Source organism: Amblyomma maculatum, chromosome 1 (genome assembly GCF_055883805.1).
Source record: "Amblyomma maculatum isolate TAMU_Amacu chromosome 1, ASM5588380v1, whole genome shotgun sequence".
Taxonomy (NCBI): Eukaryota; Metazoa; Arthropoda; class Arachnida; order Ixodida; family Ixodidae; genus Amblyomma; species Amblyomma maculatum.
In genome coordinates, this window is record NC_139344.1 from 58,916,721 (window position 1) to 58,941,606 (window position 24,886).

The window sequence follows — 24,886 nt, forward strand, 5'->3', positions numbered from 1 at the left end:
AAGCGTGCGCGAAATTGAGACTGCTATCGAGGAAATGCCTGCAGGCAAGTCACCGGGACCAGACGGACTTGGAGCCGCATTTTATAAGGCTTTCGCCAATGAGCTGGCATATATACTGCACCGCGTGTTCAATGAGGCCTACAATAAAAGTCAGGTGCCACCGTCCTTTAGAGCAGCCCATATCGTTCTGATCCCAAAAAAGAATGACCGTGACAAGCTACTGTCAGTAAAATCGTACAGGCCTATCAGCCTTACAAATACTGATTACAAAGTATTCATGAAGGTACTGGCGAAGAGGGTGCAAAGCGTGATTAAACAGCTTGTCGGGCTGCATCAGACGTGCGGTATCAAAGGGCGAACAATCCTTACCAATACGCACATTGCCAGAAATGTGTTAGAGTGCTGCGATGACATGGAAGGTCAAGTTGCTATGCTGCAATTCGACCTGGCGAAAGCATTTGATAGGGTTTCACATGAGATTCTGTTCAGCATATTAAGGCATGTGAATGTTGGCAGCACCATTTTAGATGGCGTAATGATGGCCTACAAAGAATGTGCAGCACAGCTCATAATAAATAAATCTCTTACAGAGAGAGTGCCTATACGATCTTCTGTAAGACAAGGATGCCCACTGTCACCCCTATTGTTTGCTATTTATGTTGAACCTTTTTGTTTAGCAGTGATTCGTCAAACAGCCATAATAGGTTTTAAGATACACTCTACAGAGGTAAAACTACTGGCGTACGCTGACGACATAGCCGTATTCTGTCAAGATCGCCAGAGTGTGTTAGGGTCCGTCAATCTTGCTAAGAAGCTCTGTAAGCTCACTGGTTCGGAGTTAAACTGGGAAAAAAGTGTTGGTATATGGCATGGCAACTGGGACATTAAGCTGGATAGGTTTGCATGTATGAATTGGACAACCACACCAACGACGTATCTTGGTGTACCACTCGAGCACTATCAGAATCCCGCAGAGTACTGGAGTGAGGCAACGGATAGAATGAGGGAGAAGACGGGAAATTGGCAGGGTCGTGGCCTTTCAATGTTTGCTCGTGCTACTGTGTGCAATTTCTTTTTGATAGCTAAGGTATGGTACGTGCTGCAGGTGCTGTGTATGAGCCGTGCCAATGTACAGAAAATGCACCGAGTTTTTTGCTGTATTTATATGGGGCTCAACTCGGGAGAGGGTCAGCCGCACTAATCTTTTCCGCTCAGTCCGCGATGGAGGCCTGGGCCTGTCTCATTTGTTTATTAGGCAGATTGTGTCACGTTTCCTTTTTCTGCGGGATCAAAGGGACAGTTTTTTGCGCACAGTTATGCAAGTTCGACTCGCGAGAGCGCTGCCTGAATTCATTGTTACAACCAGTGATATAAGGTGCCGTCGCGTGACTGGCTACTTTCATGAAGTTGTGGTTTCTTTCCGCATGCTGCATGCTCGGTTTTCATTGAATTACCTGTGTTCTGTTACAAAAAAGAAATTGTATGCTGACTTGCTGGAAAACCTACTACCAGCTCCATTGTACAGAGTCATTTACTGTGAAGGCCCAGGAAGGGATGTGTTGAAGAGGGTCAAAAGAATGCCAGTTAGACCTCACATTAAATCCTTCTTTTTTAAGTTACACACGAACACCCTCCCCGTAAAAGCATGGCTACACCAGAAGGGCATATTCGTTCCATGGACAATTAATTGTCTATTGTGCAAAAAAGCGGAAACAATTGAACACGTTTTCATCGAGTGCTGAGACCCTATCTTCCATTGGGACATATTGCAACGAACTCTAAAGAAACAGCTGCCCATTACACCCTACGGCATCCGGTTTCTCGCAGTGAAAAGGGATGAAATTCCCTATGACATGCTTATGCTCCTAGGCCTTCACAGTCTGTGGCAAACAAGAATGGCAGTGCGTCACGCAGATCCAAATGTTCTCTCTGTACGCGAAAATTTCATTCAGAGTATGGTATACATGAGAGAAGTGTATCAGGCATTACCCGAACCTCCTGAGTGGATCGATGTATTTGATGAGTTAGTGTGCCTGAAGAAATTTTAATTTGTGTCGCCAGCTGAAGACAGGTTGGCGTGTTTTATCTCTTGTAAACTGTGCATTGTCCGGCAATAAAAAAAAAAAAAAAATCTCGGACAGCCGTGATCGTATAGTGGTTAGTACCTTGCGTTGTGGCCGCAATAACCCAGGTTCGAATCCTGGTCACGGCATTTTATTTTACTTCATTTTCCGATTTTTACAACCCTTCTCTTCGCTCTCATTGTCCCTCCTCTGTGGTTTCGTGCTACTTGTACAAGGTTCTTTAGAACTAGATATCCTTGTCAACGGCGCTTTCCATTTGCACACCGTCCCTCTCGGACAGCCGTGGGATTCTGCTTCCGGCCACGCCAGTGAACGGACGCAGGATGCAGGGCTCCTCAGGAGCGGCCATGTCAGGCCGCGGTAACAGGACTGCTGATCAGGATAGTACTTATCAAGTTGTTTTGCCTGCACTGCCAACAGGTCGGTTTGTTTTGAATACGGTTTTTTTGCATGCCGATATCAGGGCCCGCCCGTACCGGGTGGAAGATTTCCGCGACGCTTTGGCACAGCATTCGCTGATCCCTGATGTTGTTGCGATGGGGGCGTATCGGATGAGCCATGTCTGGGCTGTCACTCTCAAGGATTCTGAAGCGGTGACCAAGCTTGTTAGTGTAGGCGAGTTGTGTGTGAAAAACGGTCGCTGCTTGGTAATTGACCCGGCGAACCAGGATGTGCGGCTGAAACTTCACTGGCTGCTACACAACGTGCCAGACGAGGATGTCCGTGCTGCCTTTGCGCCGTACGGAAAGGTATCCGAAGTTACACGGGAGCGCTGGCGAGTTAAAGGTATGTTAGAAAAGGGCTCAGCTACTAGACACGTCACGCTGAAGCTGAAAGCTGGCATGAAGCTCGACGACCTGCCGCATCAGCTGAATGTTAGCGGTGAGCTGGCGCTCGTTATTGTGCCAGGCAGACCCCCGCTGTGCCTACGCTGCCGGAGTACGGGTCACATCCGCAAAGAGTGCCGGGTTCCTCGCTGCGGAACCTGTCGACGGTTCGGGCATAAAGAGAGCCAGTGTGCTCGTACCTACGCTAGCATTGCCGGACCTGGGATGAGCGAAGACTCGTCGGAGTTAATAATGGACGAGGTGGATGCGGAGGAGGCTGCTGACATTAGAGGTCAGTCAACAAAACAGGACGCGCCTTCCATGACTGTTTTAACAAAGCATAAGGTGACGGTGCCCAGTCAAGAGAGTGAAACTCGGCAAGCCTTGCAAGATCCGTCACAGGACCATGAAGGCAAGTCAAAGGAAGCATCAGAAGATGTAATCAATTTTTCTGACGCTGAGGAGCATCTCAGCACTGAGCCTTCCTTTAATGATGCCATGGAGGTTGGGCCGGAGACAGCAGCCTTTATTGCCGCGAAACGTCCACACGAGGAAAGCGTCGAGGGGACTCAGCTGCCAGGTGGTGTTTGTGGTGAGCCGCCGCCGAAAACTTCGGACATCCGAAGAGCAACGTTAAGACCGAAGCCGAACTTCTCGGCCGACACGCGGCAGGCGGGGAAACCGCCTCCTTAGGTTTTGTGGTGTCCTGAACGATTTGTGGGTCGGCTGCCTACCGACCAGCGTCAGGAACATTCTGCAACCAAGCGGGGCGTGTGTGAGCAAAAATGACAGACGGTGCTTGGACTTCGTTTGTATGCAGCCCGACGTTCCGCTGGGAGGACAATAGATGCACACATATGCCACTGTTCTTCAGAAGCGGAGGCCACGCAATCATGAAGGTAGGCACCATGCGGGTACGGGCGTCTCTCGCTAATACATGACTCTCAAGCTTAATTCGCCGTTACACGTAGCTACTTTGAATGTCAGAGGGCTGGGAGCGAGAAGGCGACAATGCCAGCTCAATCGCCTCTTTTTAGATAATGATATAGATGTAGCAGCTGTGCAAGAGTCAAAGATTGAGAGCCAAGAAAGCACTGACCGTATGGTGGCTTCTTTTCAAACAAACTTTTATGTGTGTGTATGCCATTCTGTTCGTGTATCGGGTGGAAGCCTTTTATTTATACTTAACACGCTGGGAGTAAGCGTAGAGTCCGTTTTTGCCTGTCCAAGTGGTCGGCTTTTGGTTACTGATTTTACCTACTGTAATTTATGCTGGCGTGTGTTGTGTTTCTATGCTCCCAATTCAGAACGCGAACGTGAAGTGTTTTTTGAGTCTATTGAATCGTGGTTGAAGGTCGACAAAATCTTGCTTGTACTTGGTCACTACAACTGTGTGTGCTCAGCTGTGGACCGAGCGGCGAAGTGTAAACCTCGAAGAGACAGAAGCTCCGAGCAGTTGAATGCACTTGTGCATGAATACGGCCTTGAGGATGTTGGTAGTGTGTTCTCCACTGGAAACCAACCAGAGTTCACGCACTTTTAGCGAGATAGCCATGCTCGATTGGACAGGGTGTATGCCTCGGTTGATCTTGTTTCTCTATGTACTGCATATGAGGTCAAACCTGTGTCTTTCAGCGATCATTGTCTCGTGAGTGCAGTGTTCGGTAGGGCAGGAAAGAAATCGCGCTTTAACTGGCACCTATGGAAACTGAATGCCAAACTTCTCGCCGATGAAGAGTTCCTTACGGAAGTTAAGACCGAGTTCGTCTGACTATGCGACCAGTAAGTTTTGCAGCGGAATGGGACAGCTTCAAAGAGTGGGTCAAATTGAAATCCATAGAAAAGAGCAGTAAGGTGCGGCATAAAGAGAAAGAAAAAGAAAAAGAACTGAATGAACAACTCCAGTTTCTTTTGAGCATGGAAAGTTCAGTGCCAGGGCATTTCGCCAGTAAAATACGAGAGATAAAAAGTGAGTTGGAAACAATCGACAGTGAAAGATACACAGCGGCTGTTATACGTGCAAGGGCTGAAAAACTTTGGGCTGGCGAAGTACCGACAAAACGAGCGCTAGCAGACGAGAAAAGATACGCCTGCCAGAAAGAAATAAGGAGTATAAGATATGCCGGCCATATCACAGAAGATGCTAAAGATATTCAGCGTGCGGTAGCAGAGCACTTCGAAGAACTGCTTAGCGCTAAGCTTGAGACTGTAGGCGGCTTTCGAACAGATTTTCTAAGACTGATGCCTGCACTGGATGACGAAAGTAAAGCGCGCCTAGAAACACCGGTAACGTTGCAGGAGATACTATCTGCAATAGATGACCTGACACCTGGGAAGGCCCCGGGGCCGGATGGTCTAAGCGCTGCCTTCTTTAAAACTTTTCAGCAGTATGCGGCTCAGTTTATGCTCGATGTAATCACTGAAGCTTATGAACGTAATACTGTTCCATTGTCTTTCTCTACATCGCACATTGTGCTAATACCCAAGACAGATGATCCGGAGAAACGACTGTTGGTGGGGTCATATCGACCGATTAGCCTCACCAATGTTGACTACAAGGTGTATATGAAGGTTTTAGCAAAAAGACTGCAAAGCGTAATAAAAAAACTGGTTGGGTCTCATCAAACGTGCGGCATCAAGGGTCGATCCATTGCCACGAATATACATGTCGCAAGAACCGTACTAGAATGTGTTGATGCACTCGGTGGTCAGATAGCCATGATGCAGTTAGATTTGGCGAAAGCCTTTGACCGTGTTTCTCACGAAATTCTTTTTTCCATTTTGGAGCATTCTAACCTTGGAAAAGTCATAGTGGAGGGTGTTAAAATGGCTTACGCGAACTGCACGACCCGTATTATAGTGAATGGTGAACTGACTGACAGCATCGCAGTACGTTCATCGGTAAGGCAGGGCTGCCCGCTCTCACCCCTGCTTTTTGCACTGTATTTAGAGAGAGACCGGAAAGCGTGGCGTGACATGGTCCATAGGGTCACGAAGAGTCGGACACGACTGAACGCCTGAACTGAACTTGCTTGGCTATCATTGATAGCGATCGCATTTTAGGGTTCAAGCTGCAATCAGAACACGTGAAAATGCTGGCATATGCTGATGACATAGCAGTGTTTTGTGCAACTAGAAAGAGCATCTGTGAAGTTACGGGTGTCGTCCAAACATTTTGTGATCAAACCGGATGTAAGATCAATTGGGAGAAAAGCTCTGGGTTTTGGCACGGTGATTGGGACGTGACACCTGATTTCTTCTGTAAGCTGCGATGGTCTGCTCTCCCAACGCGATATCTAGGCGTGCCTTTAGATTGTTATCGAGATGCCAACATGCACTGGATGGAAGAAACATCTAGAGCGAAAGAAAAAGCGGATGCGTGGCAAGGAAGGCAACTCTCAATGTTTTCGCGCGCTTTCATTTGCAATGTTTTTCTTATTTCAAGGCTGTGGTACCTCATGAATGTGTTGTGTGTCTCACGAACCTCAATTCAGAAAATGCACCGCGTTTTTGCTGTTTTTATTTGGGCATCCACATGGGAAAAAAACCGCCCGGACGAATTTGTTTATTTCTGTTAAAAGGGGCGGGCTTGGCCTTGCCCATTTGTTCTTGCGACAAGTGGTTTCGCGATTTATATTCCTGCGTGATCAAAAAGATACCTTTCTAAGAACTGTGATGCAAGTGCGATTGCAGAGGCTGCTCCCTGAATGGATTGTGTCATGTGAAAGCATGCCTGGTACTGTGACTGGCTACCTGCGCGAAGTTGTTTTTTCGTGCAAGTTGCTGGAAGTGCGGTTTTCTTTTGATTACCTTTTCAATGTTCCCAGAAAAAAACTGTATAAAGATCTCATTGACGTGATGCTGCCGGTGCCTTTTTACAGGGCATTACACTGTGGAGGCCCAGGGCAGGATGTTTTGAAAAGAGTCAAGAAGATGCCCTTGAGGCCATCTCCTAAAACGTTCCTTTTCAAACTTCACTCTAATACGCTCCCTGTTAAAACCTGGCTGAATGAAAAAGCTATCTTCGTCCCATGGACAACGAATTGCCTGTTGTGCAAAAAACCGGAGACAATTGAACACGTCTTCTTACAGTGTTGGGATGCTGTTTTTCTGTGGGACGTCCTCCAAAGGACAATTAAAAAGGAACTTCCCCTAACTACGTACGGAATCAGATTCCTACCAGTGCAGAACGATGATGCACCTTATGATTTAATTATGCTTCTTGGTCTCCATAGTTTGTGGAAAACACGAATGCAGGTGCGTCACGCAGATATAAATACACGATCTGCGCGTGAAAACTTCATTGAAAGTGCGGTGTATATACGCGAAACTTTCAGGATGCAGCAGGATCCGCCACAATGGCATTCTCTGTTTGATGAGTTCGTGAACATGAAAAGATTTTAGCCGCGTACGCGTTAGCTCAAGTGTAGTTGACGTGTTTTATCATGTGTATTTTTGTTTCTGTTTCACGGCAATAAAAAAAAAACTCTCGGACAGCCGTGATCGTATAGTGGTTAGTACCTTGCGTTGTGGCCGCAATAACCCAGGTTCGAATCCTGGTCACGGCATTTTATTTTACTTCATTTTCCGATTTTTACAACCCTTCTCTTCGCTCTCATTGTCCCTCCTTTGTGGTTTCGTGCTACTTGTCCAAGGTTCTTTAGAACTAGATATCCTTGTCAACGGCGTTTTCCATTTGCGCACCGTCCCTCTCGGACAGCCGTGATCGTATAGTGGTTAGTACCTTGCGTTGTGGCCGCAGTAACCCAGGTTCGAATCCTGGTCACGGCATTTTATTTTACTTCATTTTCCGATTTTTACAACCCTTCTCATCGCTCTCATTGTCCCTCCTCTGTGGTTTCGTGCTACTTGTCCAAGGTTCTTTAGAACTAGATATCCTTGTCAACGGCGCTTTCCATTTGCACACCGTCCCTCTCGGACAGCCGTGGATTCTGCTTCCGGCCACGCCAGTGAACGGACGCAGGATGCAGGGCTCCTCAGGAGCGGCTTCAGCGGCCATGTCAGGCCGCGGTAACAGGACTGCTGAAAAGGACAACACTTACCAGGTCGTTTTGCCTGCACTTCCAACAGGTCGGTTTGTTTTGAATACCGTTTTTTTGCACGCCGATATCAGGGCCCGCCCGTACCGGGTGGAAGATTTCCGGGATGCTTTAGCACAACACTCGCTAATCCCCGATGCTATCGCTATGGGGGCGTATCGGATGAGCCACGTCTGGGCCGTCACTCTCAAGGATACTGAAGCCGTCAACAAGATTGTCAGTGTAGGTGAGCTGTCTGTGAAAAACGGTCGCTGCTTGGTGATTGACCCGGCGAACCAGGACATGCGACTCAAACTTCACTGGCTACTTCACAACGTGCCAGATGAAGATGTTCGTGCTGCATTTGCGCCGTACGGAAAGGTGTCAGACGTTTCCCGGGAGCGCTGGCGTGTTAAAGGTATGCTGGAAAAGGGCTCTACAACTAGACTCGTCGCGCTGAAGCTGAAAGCTGGCATGAAGCTCGACGACCTGCCGCATCAGCTGAATGTTAGCGGTGAGCTCGCGCTCGTCATTGTGCCAGGCAGACCCCCGTTGTGCCTACGCTGCCGGAGTACGGGTCACATCCGCAAAGAGTGCCGGGTTCCTCGCTGCGGAACCTGACGACGGTTCGGGCATGAAGACAACCAGTGTGCACGAACCTACGCTAGCATTGCCGGACCTTGGACCAGCGAAGACTCGTCCGAGTTAATTATGGACGAGGCGGATGCGAAGGAGGCTGCTGACATTAGAGGTCAGTCAAGAAACAGGACGCACCTTCCATGACGGTTTTAACAAAGGATAAGGTGACGGTCTCAAATGAAAAGAATGAACCTCGGCATGTCTTGAACGCTCCATCCCAGGACCATGAAAGCGAGTCAAAGGAAGAGTCAGAAGACTTAACCAAATTTTCTGACGCTGAGGATCATCTCAGTACTGAGCCTTCCTGTACTGATGCCATGGAGGTTGGGCCGGAGACAGCAGCCTTAATTGCCGCGAAACGTCCGCATGAGGAAAGCGTCGAGGAGACTCAGCTGCCAGGCGTTGTTTGTGGTGAGCCGCCGCCGAAAACTTCTGGCATCCGAAGAGCCACGTTAAGACCGAAGCCGAACTTCTCGGCCGACACGCGGCAGGCGGGGAAACCGCCTCCGTAGTTTTTGTGGTGACCTGAACGATTTGTGGGTCGGCTGCCTACCGACCAGCGTCACGAACCTTCTACAACCAAGTGGTGCGTGTGTTAGCAAAAATGAAACAATGGGCTTGGACTTCGTTAGAATGCATCCCGACATTCTGCTGTCAGGACATTACATGCATGCATACGCCGCTCTTTGTCAGAAGCGGAGGCCACGCAACCGTGAAGGTAGGCACCATGCCGGTACTGGCCTCTCTCTAGTACATGACTCTCAAGCTTAATTCGCCGTTACACGTAGCTACTTTGAATGTTAGAGGACTGGGAGCGAGAAGGCGACAATGCCAGCTCAGTCGCCTCCTTGTGGATAATGATATAGATATAGCAGCTCTGCAAGAGTCAAAGATTGAGAGCCAAGAAAGCACTGACCGTATGGTGGCTTCTTTTCAAACAAACTTTTAAGCGTGTGTGTATGCCATTCTGTTCGTGTATCGGGTGGATGCCTTTTATTTATACGTAACACGCTGGGAGTAAGCGTAGAGTCCGTTTTTGCCTGTCCAAGTGGTCGGCTTTTGGTTACCGATTTTACCTACTCTAATTTATGCTGGCGTGTTGTGTGTGTGTATGCTCCCAATTCAGGGCATGAGCGTGAATTGTTTTTTCAGTCTATTGAGTTTTGGTTGAAGGTCGACAAAATCTTGCTTGTACTTGGTGACTACAACTGTGTGTGCGCAGCTGTGGACCCAGCGGCCAAGTGTAAACCTCGAAGAGACAGAAGCTCCGTGCTGTTGAATGCACTTGTGCATGAGTATAGCCTTGAGGATGTTGGTAGTGTGTTCTCCACTGGAAACCAGCCAGAGTTCACGCACTTTCAGCGAGATAGCCATGCCAGATTGGACAGGGTGTATGCCTCGGTAGATCTTGTTTCCCTATGTACTGGATATGAGGTCAAACCTGTGTCTTTCAGCGATCATTGTCTCGTGAGTGCAGTGTTTGGTCGCAAAGGAAAGAAATCGCGCTTTAACTGCTACCTATGGAAACTGAATGCCAAACTTCTTGCCGATGAAGAGTTCCTTACTGAAGTTAAGACAGAGTTTGAAAATCGTCTTGCTATGCGACCAGTAAGTTTTGCAGCGGAATGGGACAGCTTCAAAGAGTGGGTCAAATTTAAAGCAATAGAAAAGAGTAGTAAGCTGCGTAACAAAGAGAAAGAAAAAGAAAAAGAACTGAATGAACAACTTGCTCTTTTTTTGAGCATGGAAAGTACTGTGCCAGGGCATTACGCCAGTAAAATACGAGAGCTTAAAAGTGAGCTGGAAACAATCGACATCGAAAGATACACAGCGGCTGTCATACGTGCAAGGGCTGAAAAACTTTGGGCTGGAGAAGTGCCTACAAAATGAGCCCTAGCAGACGAGAAAAGATACGCCTGCCAGAAAGAAATTAGGAGTATAAGGTATGGCGGCCATATCACAGAAGATGCTAAAGATATTCAGCATGCGTTAGCAGAGCACTTCGAAGAACTGCTTAGCGCTAAGCTTGAGACTGTAGGCGGCTTTCAAACAGAATTTCTAAGACTGATGCCTGCACTGGATGACGAAAGTAAAGCGCGCCTAGAAACACCGATAACGTTACAGGAGATAGAATCTGCAATAGATGACCTGTCACCTGGGAAAGCCCCTGGGCCCGATGGTCTGAGCGCTGTCTTCTTTAAAACGTTTCAGCACTATGCGGCTCAGTTTATGCTCGATGTAATCACTGAAGCTTATGAACGTAATGCTGTTCCATTGTCTTTCTCTACATCGCACATTGTTCTAATACCCAAGACAGAGGATCCGGAGAAAGGACAGTTGGTGGGGTCATATCGACCGATAAGCCTCACCAATGTTGACAACAAGGTGTACATGAAGGTTTTAGCAAAAATACTGCAAAGCGTAATAAAGGAATTGGTTGGGTCTCATCAAACGTGCTGCATCAAGGGTCGATCCATTGCCACGAATATACATGTCGCAAGAACCGTACTAGAATGTGTTGATGCATTCGGTGGTCAGAGAGCCATGATGCAGTTAGATTTGGCGAAAGCCTTTGACCGTGTTTCCCACGAAATTCTTTTTTCCATTTTGGAGCATTCTAACCTTGGAAAAGTCATAGTGGAGAGTGTTAAAATGGCTTACGCGAACTGCACGACCCGTATTATAGTGAATGGTGAACTGACTGACAGCATCGCAGTACGTTCATCGGTAATGCAGGGCTGCCCGCTCTCACCCCTGCTTTTTGCACTGTATTTAGAGCCACTTTGCTTGGCTATCATTGATAGCGATCGCATTTTAGGGTTCAAGCTGCAATCAGCACACGTGAAAATGCTAGCATATGCTGATGACATAGCAGTGTTTTGTGCAACTAGAAAGAGCATCTGTGAAGTTACGGGTGTCGTCCAAAGATTTTGTGATCAAACCGGATGCAAGATCAATTGGGAGAAAAGCTCTGGATTTTGCCACGGTGATTGGGACGTGACACCTGATTTCTTCTGTAAGCTGCGATGGTCTGCTCTCCCAACGCGATATCTAGGCGTGCCTTTAGAATATTATCAAGATCCCAACGTGCACTGGGTGGAAGAAACATCCAGAGTGAAAGAAAAAGCGGATGCGTGGCAAGGAAGGCAACTGTCAATGTTTTCGCGCGCTTCTATTTGCAATGTTTTTCTTATTTCGAGGCTGTGGTACCTCATGAATGTGTTGTGTGTCTCACGAACCTCAATTCAGAAAATTCACCGCGTTTTTGCTGTTTTTATTTGGGCATCCACATGGGAAAAAACCGCCCGGACGAATTTGTTTATTTCTGTTAAAAGGGGCGGGCTTGGCCTTGTCCATTTGTTTTTGCGTCAAGTGGTTTCGCGATTTATATTCCTGCGTGATAAAAAAGATACCTTTCTAAGAACTGTGATGCAAGTGCGATTGCAGAGGCTGCTCCCTGAATGGATTGTGTCATGTGAAAGCATGCCTGGTACTCTGACTGGCTACCTGCGCGAGGTTGTTTTTTCGTGCAAGTTGCTGGAAGTGCGGTTTTCTTTTGATTACCTTTTCAATGTTCCAAAAAAAAAAAAACTGTATAAAGATCTCATTGACGTGATGCTGCCGGTGCCTGTTTACCGGGCATTACACTGTGGAGGCCCAGGGCAGGACGTTTTGAAAAGAGTCAAGAAGATGCCCTTGAGGCCATCTGCTAAAACGTTCCTTTTCAAACTTCACTCTAATACGCTCCCTGTTAAAACCTGGCTGAATGAAAAAGCTATCTTCGTCCCATGGACAACGAATTGCCTGTTGTGCAAAAAACCGGAGACAATTGAACACGTCTTCTTACAGTGTTGGGATGCTGTCTTTCTATGGGACGTCCTCCAAAGGACAATTAAAAAGGAACTTCCCCTAACTCCGTACGGTATCAGATTCCTACCAGTGCAGAACGATGATGCACCTTATGATTTAATTATGCTTCTTGGCCTCCATAGTTTGTGGAAAACACGAATGCAGGTGCGTCACGCAGATATAAATACACGATCTGCGCGTGAAAACTTCACTGAAGGTGCGGTGTATATACGCGAATCTTTCAGGATGCAGCAGGATCCACCACAATGGCAATGTCTATTTGATGAGTTGGTGAACCTGAAAAGATTTTAGCAGCTTACGCGTTAGCAAAGTGTAGTTGACGTGTTTTATCATGTGTATTTTGTTTTTGTGTTTCACGGCAATAAAGAAAAATAAAAAAAAAATCTCGGACAGCCGTGATCGTATAGTGGTTAGTACCTTGCGTTGTGGCCGCAATAACCCAGGTTCGAATCCTGGTCACGGCATTTTATTTTACTTCATTTTCCGATTTTTACAACCATTCTCTTCGCTCTCTTTGTCCCTCCTCTGTGGTTTCGTGCTACTTGCCCAAGGTTCTTTAGAACTAGATATCCTTGTCAACGGCGCTTTCCATTTGCACACCGTCCCTCTCGGACAGCCGTGGTGGACGAAGAAGAAGAAGGGCGTTCTGGGCGGCTGAGCCCGAAAATGTTGCTTGCTGGAAACAGCGCATCGGCCGTTGGCCGAGGTTTTTCGACTCCTCAGGACACTACCGAAACGTACAAAGTTGTCCTTCCACGCCTGCCCACCGGTAATGTTGTCCTTAATACCGTTTTCCTGCATGCCGACCTAAAGGGTCGCCCGTACCGAGCACCTGACTTTCGAGACGCACTTGCACAGATTTTGGACCTCCGGGAAATTTTGTGCATTGGTCAATACCAAATGAGCCACGTGTGGATGGTTACCTGCGAGAGTAGCTCTTCAAAGCAGAAGCTAATTAACAAAGCAGAGTTCCCTGTGAAAGGACTTCGGTGCATGGTGTTCGACCCGGATACTAAGAATGTCAAGGTTAAGCTCCTTTGGCTTCCACGCTATATGGAGCACCGGAGGATTGTGGAAGCTTTCGAGCCTTACGGAACGATTCAATCTGTGGAACGTGAAAAGTGGCGGTGCCCAGGGATGGAGCACATGGAAACGGCGAACCGTGAAATCTCCCTCACGCTCAAGGACGGAGTGTCAGCAAGTACAATTCCTCACACTCTTAATGTTTATGGGGTGCAGGCATTAGTGCTTATCTCAGGGAGACCTCCACTGTGTCTTCGATGCAGCCGGGTAGGTCATGTACGGCGTCAGTGCCGAACGCCGCGATGCACCCAGTGCCGGCGCTTTGGCCATACTGTGGAGAACTGTGTATTAAGTTATGCCGATAGACTGCGTCAAGGCCAGTGGTCACGAGAAGATGACGTGGCGTCCGAACATATCATGGATGTGTCAGAGGTTGTTGATGTAACTGGTGAGTTAGGTCGTGAACCTCAAATTGATGGGGACCAGAAGCCTTCTGCCCTTCACACCAACTCAGAAGTATCTGCAGTGACTGGCCATCAAGAACCAGCGTCTCCAGAGCCAAAACCGCCGGACCCAGGCCCACCTGTTAGTGCCACTCAGAGTGCTGCGTTTGCTGGCCAAGAACCACCTGTCATTGAAGGACGTCTGGATATGCCTCCTATGGAATCAATGGAGAAGATACTGCCAGTGGATGCTCGCCTATCCTCCTTCGTGATTGATTCTCCTTCGTCGTTGGAGGGTAACAGTGAGCCGTCTGTGGCGCCGATCTCTGGTGCGTCCGGTTCTCTGTCGGCTGTCAGTGTGGCAGCGAGCGATGTGCTCCAATCAGGTTCGTGGGCCGAAGCCTTGAGTGTCTCAGAGGAGGACATGGACAACACAGTGCCTTTGAAGCGTCCCGCAGATGATGAGGTGTGTATCAATGGTGCTGGCCAGAAGGCACACTGTGTAGAGGCCACAGGAAGGGTGACTTTAAAGAGGAGGGCGATGTCTGCCCGAAAGGCCGCCAATTTGCAGGCGGGCCACCCCATTCCAGGGGATGATGTTTAAAAGGACTAGTACTAAAAATGGCTAGAATCGCAGCATATCAAGTCGCTACCCTTAACGTCAGGGGTATGCGTAATCGTCGGAGACAGCAACAGTTAAGACATCTGTTAAAGAAATGGAGTGTGTCTGCAGCAATTCAGGAAACAAAGTTGTCCTCCGATGAAGAGACGGAAGCTGCTCTTGAGCCGTTTTTGCCGGAATATAACATTATTGTTAGCCACGCTAGAGGCTTGTCCGGAGGGTGTATGCTATTCCTGGCCAAAACACTAGAGATGACAGCCATGTCTTATTGCATAGATGGCGAGGGATGACTTATATGCTGTGACCTCACAATCTCAGGTGTGCAGTGGCGAATTATTTGTGTTTACGCCCCTGTAAAACAGCGAGACAGAAGGCATTTTTTTCTTTCATTAGTTAATCATTTGTGCACAGATCGAAAAATTATGTTGTTGGGAGATTTTAATTGTGTTTTTAGGGATGAGGACCGATCAGCATTATGTAAGAGATATGACCCTAGTGCTGCATTACTTAACGATTTGGCTTGTGAATACAACCTTGTGGATGTGGGGCAGGAAAAAGGCGACAGTATTCATTTCACTCATTTTCAGTTCTCCTCTAATGCCCGCCTTGACAGAATTTATGTTTCTGCAGACATGTTAGCAAATTTGTTTGGTTACTGGGTGCGGCCCATCTTCTTCAGTGACCATTGTATGGTGTCTCTTCAGGTAGGGAGGTACAGTCGGCAGATACTTCACCCTCGGTGGGAACTGTGGAAAATGAATAACTGTCTGCTCTCAGATGAAATCTTTAAGCGTGCTGTACCTACTTGTTTGAAAGACATATGGTCACGCCATGATCTGTAAGTTTTTCAAAAATGGGACTTGTTCAAACAGGAAACCAAAAACTTAGCAATTGAAGCCTCTGCAAGAATCGCGTTCCTAAAGAGACACCACCTTCGTGAGCTTGGGCGCACTCTAACTGAGCTACATGAGCTAGAGAGGGTTAGCCCGGGTGCCTATGTTGAAGAAATTAATAACGTAAAGGCAGAGCTTCAACAAATTGCGACGGAAAGATACAAGGGGGCCCTAATAAGATCTAGGACTCGAAGGTTTCTTGACGAGCAACCTTCACGTCGGGCCCTCAGTGATGAAAGAGAGAATGCTCTTACGAAGGAAATATTGGAAATTCAGTATGGTGGTTGCACATATAGTGATGCTCCTAGTATTCTTGCTGCTTTCTATGATTATTATCGAAAGCTGTTCGGCAATTGTAAAGATCCAAATCAGGGTTTCGATTATAATTCCTTACTTGAGAACTTTCCTCGACTAGACGATGAGAAGTGTGCTGTAGTAGAGGGACCCATCACTTTGGAAGAAATTAAATCAGCCATTTCAGACCTTCAAAACCAGAAATCTCCTGGTCCAGATGGTATTACTAGCGAATTTTATAAAACATTTTCGCCTTGCCTAACGCCTGTTTTGATGGAAGTATTCCAAGCATCTTATGATGTGGGTTTCCTGCCTCCCACTTTCTATTCAGGCCACACAATATTAATACCCAAAAGCAAAGATACTAATCGGTTGAAAACTGTTGAAGGATATCGTCCAATTTCCCTCTGTAATGTTGATTACAAAATTTTTGCCAAGGTCCTTTGTTCTCGTTTGCAGCTGGTTATCATGGACTTGATAGGTTCGCATCAGGTATGTGGTATCAGAGGGCGCAGTATTCAAACACACATCCATATTGCACGTTCAGTAATCGAGACAGTATCAGATGAGACAGGCCAAGTAGCTCTGATTCAAATTGATCTGGCGAAGGCGTTTGATAAAGTTCGGCACAATTTCTTGTTCGCGGTCTTAGAGAATGCAAACATTGGTGACGTTTTGCTCAAAGGCATAAGGCTGTGCTATATGAACTCGTATACAAGACTAATTGTTAATCAGGAGCTCACGAAACCAATACCACTGGAATCATCTGTTCGTCAAGGATGTCCACTGTCTCCACTGTTGTTTGGCTTATATCTGGAACCCCTCTGTCTCAGTGTAATTAACAGTGCAGCCATCCGTGGTTTCTCTCTGGCTCAATGTGAAGTTAAGATTTTAGCTTACGCTCTTTTGTTCTGACAAAAAGAGCGTACTTGAGGCTTTACACTTGACTGAACAGTTCTGCGATGTATCAGGCGCGGCCCTTAATTTAGATAAATCCAAAGGTTTTTGGTTGGGACGCTGGGGCACTAGACCAAGCCAGTTTGGAGGCATATGCTGGGACTGCAGTCCTCTTCAGTACCTAGGGGTTCCGCTGCACCAAGTTCGTAACAGCGCAGCCTACTGGGATTCACAAATCGTACCTATGCGGCGACAAACGCAGGCTTGGATGGGTAGGGAACTCTCAGTGTTTGCTAGGGCACAGGTCTGTAACATATTTTTGTTTGCAAAGCTTGCGTATGTCCTTCAAGTCCTGCATTGTGCGAGGAGCAAAGTACAAGTTATGCACAGAATATTTGCAACATTTGTGTGGCGCTCTCAATGGGAGCCCATGCGGCGTGACAACTTGTTTCTTCCCTTAGAGTCTGGTGGAGTGGGCCTTGTTCACTTGTTTGTGCATCAACTTGTCTCCCGTTTTTTCTTTTTCAAATCGGCAAACCATCCGTTTCTTGTAACTGTGCTCATTAGGCGTCTTAGTCCACATTTGCCTTACTTATTCGCACCAACTGGGCAGGCTCGTGAGGGGCGTTTATGGGGATTCCTTAAGGAGGTTGCTGACACTTTCAATTTTCTCACTGTGCGTTTCTCTGTAGATTACCTGTATAGCCTCTCGAGAAAGCAGATGACCCAGGCTCTCACTGAGTCTTTGTTCCCTACACCGTTGTATCGGCAGCCTTATCTGGGGTTTTTGGACACCACTGTTCTAAAGCGTGTTAGGCAAATGTGCATTCAGGCAGCTGCAAAAACGTTCTTTTTCAAATTACATACAGCGACGTTGCCTGTCAAGACATTTCTTCACAATAAGGAGATGTTTGTGCCCTGGTCGGTAAATTGTCGTCTCTGTAACGTGCCTGAGACAATTGATCATTGCTTTATTCTGTGCCGTGATGCTATGTTCTTTTGGGACATACTACAAAGAACTCTTAAAAAGGACATTGAAATTACGCCTTATACAATTAGATTTTTGCCTCCTGACAAAAACTCTGTCGTGCCTTACGATCTATTTGTGTTGATGGGACTGTTCAGCCTTTGGAAAAGCCGCATGATCGACAGGCATGCAGAGCCACCAAGATCGTCCAAATCCGTGTTTCGGGAGCAGTGTGCTTTGGTGAGAAGTGTATATGCTGCACGTGAAGAACCTCCAAACTGGATGCCGTATCTAGACGCATGTGTATCTCTCCCAGACTTTTGATGTTCTGATTGTGCATTGTCGGGCTGGGGATACGACGGGCTCGTATTAAGCAGCCCGGTAACTTTAGACATGGACATGTTTAAGTGGAGTTGTTCCTTTTTACGGAAGTTTTTCCATGCAATAAAGAAAAAAAAAAAACTCTCGGACAGCCGTGATCGTATAGTGGTTAGTACCTTGCGTTGTGGCCGCAATAACCCAGGTTCGAATCCTGGTCACGGCATTTTATTTTACTTCATTTTCCGATTTTTACAACCCTTCTCTTCGCTCTCATTGTCCCTCCTCAGTGGTTTCGTGCTACTTGTCCAAGGTTCTTTAGAACTAGATATCCTTGTCAACGGCGCTTTCCATTTGCACACCGTCCCTCTCGGACATCCGTGATCGTATAGTGGTTAGTACCTTGCGTTGTGGCCGCAATAACCCAGGTTCGAATCCTGGTCACGGCATTTTATTTTACTTCATTTTCCGATTTTTACAAGCCTTCTCTTCGCTCTCATTGTCACTCCTCTGTGGTTTCGTGCTACTTGTCCAAGGTTCTTTAGAACTAGATATCCTTGTCAACGGCGCTTTCCATTTGCACACCGTCCCTCTCGGACAGCCGTGATCGTATAGTGGTTAGTACCTTGCGTTGTGGCCGCAATAACCCAGGTTCTAATCCTGGTCACGGCATTTTATTTTACTTCATTTTCCGATTTTTACAACCCCTCTCTTAGCTCTCTTTGTCCTTCCTCTGTGGTTTCGTGTTCCTTGTCCAAGGTTCTTTAGAACTAGAATGCCTTGTCAATGGCGCTTTCCATTTGCGCACCGTCCCTCACGGACAGCAGTCTTCCGGCCACCGAGTGTGACGGACGTGATTATCATGGGCTCCCAAGGAGCGGATTCAGCGGCCCAGCTGGGCCGTGGTATCAGGAACACGGAAATGCCTACCAAGGGTTATGAACTGGTTCTACCGCATCTGCCTACAGGTTCGAGTGTTTTGCACACAGTTTTTTGCATGGCGACATAAAAGCCAGGCCGTACCGGGTGGAGCACTTTAGAGACTCCCTCGCTCGTCTTTCACTGCTGCCGGAAGTGGTTGCCCTCGGGGCATATCAAATGAATCACGTGCGGGCGGTAACGTTTAAAGGTGAAGAGGCGAAAGCGAAGATTTTGCAAGCCCAAGCTATTGAAGTGAAGGAACACCGCTGCGTGGTCATTGACCCCTGTAACCGAGGCATCAGGTTGAAGCTTTCCTGGCTGCTTCACGGCGTGCAAGACGATGATGTGCGAGCGGCGTTGGCGGCTTTTGGAAAAGTGACTGAAATTTCAAGAGACAAGTGGAAAGTGCAAGGGTGTGTCGAGAAGGCTTCAACGACACGAACGGTCACGCTGAAGCTAAAAGTGGGCGCGACCATTGAGGACCTGCCGCATCAGCTTCGGGTCGCCGAGGACGTCGCACTCGTCCACGTCCAAGGCAGAGCCCCGCTTTGCCTCCGGTGCCGCGGGAAAGGTCATATACGGCGTGATTGTCGTGTGCCGCGCTGCGGGCTGTGTCGTCGTTTCGGCCATGACGAGTCACAGTGTGTGCGCACGTATGCCAACGTTGCAGGCCCCGTGCCGAGTGAAGTGGCAGGCGAGCACTTGATGGACGCAGTGGACGCCGAGGAAGCGAGCAGTGGAATCACTGAGGAGGCAGAACAGAAGGAGCAATCCTCTGAGAAGACCCCTGACCTCAAAGAACACTGTGAGTCAGATTTGATAGCTCCGTTGTCGAATGTTGCTGGGACAGAGACACCCTCGAACGAAAACGGCAATACCAGTGCTGCAAGCCCAGCTTCGGCTACGCAACACAATGAAGAACAGGGAGACACTGAAGCTGAGATGCCAGCTGCTTCTACCTTGCCTGTGAAGCGTGTGCACGAAGACAGTGCAACGAGGGATCAACCCAAGGAGGAGCGGAAAACGAACAGCCTCCACTGAAGGCGGCCCCCCTTCGCCAGTCGTCCTTCAAGCCAAGGCCAAACGTGCCTCCAGACCGGAGAACTGTGTCACCCGTGCTTCCGCCATAGCGGGGGTACCCTTTTCGGTCGAGACGTCGCAAGCCCGGTCCATGATCGGGAGCAGCGCTTGGAACGACGGACAGACTCGCCAAAAAGGAAGAATGTTCATCCCATGCAACAGTTAAACCGCAATGCTGTCTATCTGCAGAAGAGATGTGAGTGAAATGTTTCGCGATTTATAATTTCTTGAGATGGCGACCTATTTATCCACTAGCTTGCGCGTAGCCACGCTAAATGTGAGAGGGCTGTCAACGCGTCGGAGACAACAGCAGCTGAACCGCCTTCTGCTGGAAAATGAAATTGATGTGCTAGCAGTTCAAGGGAGCAAAATGGAAAGCGAACAACAAACAGATAAAATGGCTGAAATATATCGTTGTAGATATAGTGTTTGCGTTTGTCATGCGGTTGGAAGATCGGGGGGATGTGTTATTTTCATTCAAAATTGCATAGAGTGCGTTCAGTCTGTGTTCTCGTGTGAGAGTGGTCGGCTTTTGATATGTGATTTCAGTTTTTCTGGATTGGACTGGAGAGTGTTCTGTGTTTATGCGCCTACAAGAACGTCTGGCGCGAAGAGTTTTTTCACTATATGAAATCCTTCCTAATACATGAGAGGCGTGTTCTCCTGCTTGGAGACTTCAACTGTGTCTGTACACCGGAAGATAGAACAACAGACCGTGTCCTTCGTGACAAGAGCGCAGAGTTACTTATTGACATTGTTAATGAGGCAGAGCTTGAAGATGCTGGCTGTATACTGACGCATGAAGGCCAAGCAATGTTCACGAACTTTCAAGGTAGCTGTCATGCAAGGTTGGACCGAATATATGTTCGTATTGATTGTGTGCCCTTGTTCTCGGAATATCAAACACTTCCCATGAGCTTTAGTGACCACTCCCTCGTAATGATTACTCTAGGCATGAAAAGTAAGGCAACAAAGTTCAATTGGGAGCTATGGAAATTTAATGAAAAGCTGCTGCTGGATGAAGAGTTTACCACTAAAGTGAAAGAATATATTACGCATATGTTGCAAAATGACTCTAATTTTATACAAGCACGGGAGCAGTTTAAGTGCGATATGAAGATAGCTGCTATTGACCGAGCATGCACTCTCCGACGTAAAGAAAGAGAACAAGAAAAAGAACTTCGAAGCACACTTGAATACATGCTTAGCATGGAGAGCGTTAAGCCTGGCTTGTTCGCACAAGATATAAAAAAGATAAAACCAAACTTGAGGTGATAGACGAAGAGAAGTATCGCGGTGCGGTGATAAGGGCACGCAGCGAAAAATTGTGGCTCCGAGAGACGCCCACGAAAAGGGCACTTAGTGATGAAAAACGGTACGCAGTGTCAAAAGAGATAAAAGAAATCTGCTATCAGAACGTAGTTACCTCGGAAAAGAAAACGATTGAACGGGCGTTTGTAGAATTTTACAGGGAATTGTTTAGCCTCAAAACACCGGACATTGAACGCTTCAGAAAAGACTCTCTGTCGCTTATGCCAAGAGAGGAAGACGAAGTTACGCAGACACTTGAAGCAAGTATTACTTCCGAGGAAATTGAGACCGTTATCGGGGAATTAAATTCCAATAAGTCACCCGGACCAGATGGTCTTGGTGCTGCCGTATACAAGTCCTTTCCAATTGAAATGGCTGTTTTACTGGAAAGAGTTGTTAGTGAATGCTACGAAAAGAACGTACCTCCTCCGTCTTTTCGAATGTCACACATTGTACTAATCCCGAAAACAGATGACCATGTTAAGCTTTAGTCTGTAGCGTCTTACCGTCCTATAAGTCTTACGAATGTTGACTATAAAATTTACAGCAAAGTATTAGGGCGACGACTGCAACGTGTAATTACTTCTCTTGTAGGCCCACATCAGACATGCGGTATAAAAGGAAGGACCATTTTTACTAACATACACGCAGCAAGGAGTGTACTAGAATGTTGTGACGCGATGCATGACCACGTAGCCATGATGCAATTAGACCTCCACAAAGCATTTGATAAAGTGGTACATGAAATTTTCTTCTCTGTTTTAGAGTATGTCAATGCTGGTTCCGTGATTACAAAGGGCGTGAAAATGGTGTACGAGTGCTGTTCAGCGAGACTGGTCGTGAATAAGCATTTAACTGATCGTATACCTGTTCAGTCGTCAGTAAGGCAGGGCTGTCCTCTGTCTCCCCTTTTGTTTGCGCTTTATCTGGAGCCTTTCTGTCTAAGATTGCTTACAAGGCCAAACATACGCGGTTATAGATTTTTTCAAAGTGAAGTTCGGGTTTTGGCATACGCGGACGATATTGCGGTTTTTTGTACTGACCATGAGAGCTTGCAGGAAGTTGTAAAAGAAGCCACTGCTTTTTGCACTGCAAGTGGAAGTGAAATTAGTTGGGCGAAGTCTTTAAGATTTTGGCACCAAACTGGCAATACAAGCCTGAACTGTTCTCCAGTATGCAATGGACAATAACGCCAGGCAGTTACCTTGGTGTGCCACTAAAGCATTACCGTGAAAGCAAGGAATGTTGGGCCGGTGAAGTTGAGCAAGTGAAAACCCAAACAAACAAATGGGGAAGACATAACTTTTCTATGTTCGCAAGAGCTACCGTTTGCAATATGTTCCTAGTTGCAAAAATTTTTTACATGCTGCAAGTGTTATCTATGTCAAGAATCTCTGTTCAAAAACTGCATAGGATATTTGCCACGTTTGTGTGGGCTTCAACATGGGAGCATATCAGTCGATGCAATATTTTTCATACGGTGCATAACGGTGGACTGGGCTTGTCACATTTATACTTAAAGAAGATTGTAACAAGGTTCTTTTTTTTTGCGCGAACAAAGCGATGTTTTTCTTAGAACGGTAATCCAAGTGCGATTGCGTGATTCACTGCCGGAATATGTATTTTCGAATATGTCTACAGGGACAATGGCTCTAAGTGCTTTTCTTCGCGAAGTTGTCGCGTCCTTCCAAATAGTGAAGGCGAGATTTTCAAATGAGTATATGTGTACTGTTACGCGAAAACGGCTGTACAAAGATTTATTGGAAACCTTTTTACCTGTGCCTCTTTATCGCGCTGTATATGCTTTGGGTCCGGAGCGGGACGTGTTGAAGAGAGTGAAAAGAATGCCCATCAGATCGTCCGCTAAATCTTTCTTTTTTCAATTGCGTACCGGCACTCTTCCGGTGAAGCCATGGCTCGATAAGCGATAAGATAAGACCATGGCTTTTTGTGCCTTGGTCTGCTGACTGTTTAATTTGCAAAAAGCTGGAATCCATAGAGCATATTTTCTTTGATTGTCACGATGCGTTTTTTTTGTGGGACGTGCTACAGCGTACTATTAAAAAGGACTTACCAATAACGACGTTTGGCATACGCTACCTTCCATGCGCCCAGCCAGGAGAAGTGCCCAGTGATTATTAATGGTCTTGTGTATGCACAGCGTATGGAGAACGCGGATGGATGTTCGCCATGAGCATGTTGTCGTACACCCAGCCCATCAGTATTTTGTTGAAAGTGTAATGTACACGCGTGATGTTTCCGGACGGCAATCTGAACCCCCGGAATGGCTGCCTGTCTTGGACAAGCTCATGTCACCTAATCCATTCTCTCACAAGGAACCTGTCAGAAAGTGACTTGTGTTTTTAATTCTATGCAACTTTTCATCGTCCTTTGTAGTTGCCAAGATGGTAATAAAGAAAAAAAAAAAAAAAAAAAAGCTTGGACAGCCGTGATCGTATAGTGGTTAGTACCTTGCGTTGTGGCTGCAATAACCCAGGTTCGAATCCTGGTCACGGCATTTTATTTTACTTCATTTTCCGATTTTTACAACCCTTCTCTTAGCTCTCTTTGTCCTTCCTCTGTGGTTTCGTGTTCCTTGTCCAAGGTTCTTTAGAACTAGATTGCCTTGTCAACGGCGCTTTCCATTTGCGCACTGTCCCTCTCGGACAGCATTGATCGTATAGTGGTTAGTATCTTGCGCTGTGGCCGCAATAACCCAGGTTCGAATCCTGGTCACGGCATTTTATTTTACTTCATTTTCCGATTTTTACAACCCTTCTCTTCGCTCTCTTTGTCCCTCCTCTGTGGTTTCGTGCTACTTGTCCAAGGTTCATTAGAACTAGATTGCCTTGTCAACGGAGCTTTCCATTTGCACAGCGTCCCCCCCGGACAGCCGTGATGGTATAGTGTGTAGACTACGAAAGCATCGTAGAAGTTGTGAAAACTGCAAAAGATTTTTGCGCTGTAAGCGGCAGTGCTGTTAACTGGGGCAAGTGCCTGGGCTTCTGGCACGGTCCCTGGCCAGCGACCCCAGGCATTTTTGCTAACATGAAATTCGTTACCAACCCTGTCAGCTACCTTGGTGCCCCTCTTGAATCGTATCGGGACAGTGACACATACTGGAAAAACCAAGTCGGTAAATTGAAAGATAGTGTGGACAAATGGAATGGATGGCAGTGGTCTGTGTTTGCGAAGGCCACGATTTGTAATTTGTTTTTAGTGACAAAAGTTTCGTACGTGCTTCAAGTGTTATATTGTTCAAGAGCTAATGTCCAAAAGATGCATCGTATCTTTGCCGTCTTTGTGTGGGGGTCTTCGTGGGAACGGACAAGTCGGACAAATCTCTTCCGCCGGGTGAAGGACGGCGGGCTTGGTTTGGCACATCTGTTTCTGCGCCAGTTAGTCAATCGTTTCATGTTTTTGAGGAATGTGAAAAATCCATTTCTTCGTACGGTCTGTCAGTTACGCCTGGGTCAAGCTCTCCCGGGAATTGTCGTTTCTTCTGACCGCATGTCAGGAGGTGTCCACGGGTATCTAAGGGAAGTGGTCTTGGCGTACAGGTTCTTGATGGTGCGGTTTACTTTAGACTATTTGTGGAGTGTAAACCGGAAAAAACTGTATAAAGACTTGTGCGATGTGGTGCTTCCAGAACCGTTGT

General features: G+C 47.1%; 6 non-coding genes across 6 annotated transcripts; all 6 read left to right on the forward strand.

Annotated features, from left to right (window-relative positions):
* The first annotated feature begins 2,140 nt into the window (after positions 1-2,140).
* On the forward strand, positions 2,141-2,212 carry TRNAH-GUG (transfer RNA histidin (anticodon GUG)). The gene has a single exon. It is a non-coding gene; the product is annotated as a tRNA-His (tRNA).
* A 5,195-nt stretch (positions 2,213-7,407) lies between these two features.
* Positions 7,408-7,479, forward strand: TRNAH-GUG (transfer RNA histidin (anticodon GUG)). The gene has a single exon. It is a non-coding gene; the product is annotated as a tRNA-His (tRNA).
* Positions 7,480-7,630: 151 nt separating this feature from the next.
* Positions 7,631-7,702, forward strand: TRNAH-GUG (transfer RNA histidin (anticodon GUG)). The gene has a single exon. It is a non-coding gene; the product is annotated as a tRNA-His (tRNA).
* Positions 7,703-12,851: 5,149 nt separating this feature from the next.
* Positions 12,852-12,923, forward strand: TRNAH-GUG (transfer RNA histidin (anticodon GUG)). Its single transcript has one exon. It is a non-coding gene; the product is annotated as a tRNA-His (tRNA).
* A 5,147-nt stretch (positions 12,924-18,070) lies between these two features.
* On the forward strand, positions 18,071-18,142 carry TRNAH-GUG (transfer RNA histidin (anticodon GUG)). The gene has a single exon. It is a non-coding gene; the product is annotated as a tRNA-His (tRNA).
* Positions 18,143-23,674: 5,532 nt separating this feature from the next.
* On the forward strand, positions 23,675-23,746 carry TRNAH-GUG (transfer RNA histidin (anticodon GUG)). The gene has a single exon. It is a non-coding gene; the product is annotated as a tRNA-His (tRNA).
* Positions 23,747-24,886: the final 1,140 nt, after the last annotated feature.